Genomic DNA, 387 nt, shown 5'->3' with positions numbered 1-387 from the left:
CCCGGCCCCCCCCCCAGCCCTCCTGCCTCTGCCCAGACCTCCTCGTGGGAAGGGGCACTGTTTGGTGAGAGCTTTCTTCCTCCTCCAGGCACGGTGGGAACCACACAGTGAGTCCAGGGCAATCCAGCCTCAATTCCCCAGCTCCCTGGCCACACGCGCACCCTCCTCCTCCCCAAAGCCCAGCGTGTTCTTGCCTCGCTTCTCCTTGCGTGCCCTGATGGTCCCCCTCCACCCCACTCTGCTCTTGGCCGCTGCAGCTAGAATAAGCTGGGACATCTGGTTTCCAGGTTCTGCCTCGCCAGAAAAAGACGTGGGCAGCCCACAAGGCACCCTCACTTACAGAGAGAGCGTTTCCAAGGGACTCCCTCCCTCCCCTGCCCCTCTTTC

General features: G+C 63.0%; 1 protein-coding gene across 1 annotated transcript in view; it reads right to left on the bottom strand.

Moving 5' to 3' along the window:
- The window catches only part of HRAS (Harvey rat sarcoma viral oncogene homolog), a 20,941-nt gene that overhangs the window by 532 nt on the left and 20,022 nt on the right, over nt 1-387 (bottom strand). The gene's annotated exons all lie outside the window — the stretch shown is intronic.

This window comes from Buceros rhinoceros, unplaced genomic scaffold (assembly GCF_000710305.1).
Source record: "Buceros rhinoceros silvestris isolate BGI_N320 unplaced genomic scaffold, ASM71030v1 scaffold23385, whole genome shotgun sequence".
NCBI classification, from domain to species: domain Eukaryota; kingdom Metazoa; phylum Chordata; class Aves; order Bucerotiformes; family Bucerotidae; genus Buceros; species Buceros rhinoceros.
Note: the sequence above shows the minus strand (reverse complement) of the source record. Positions and strands in the feature narration are given on the sequence as shown.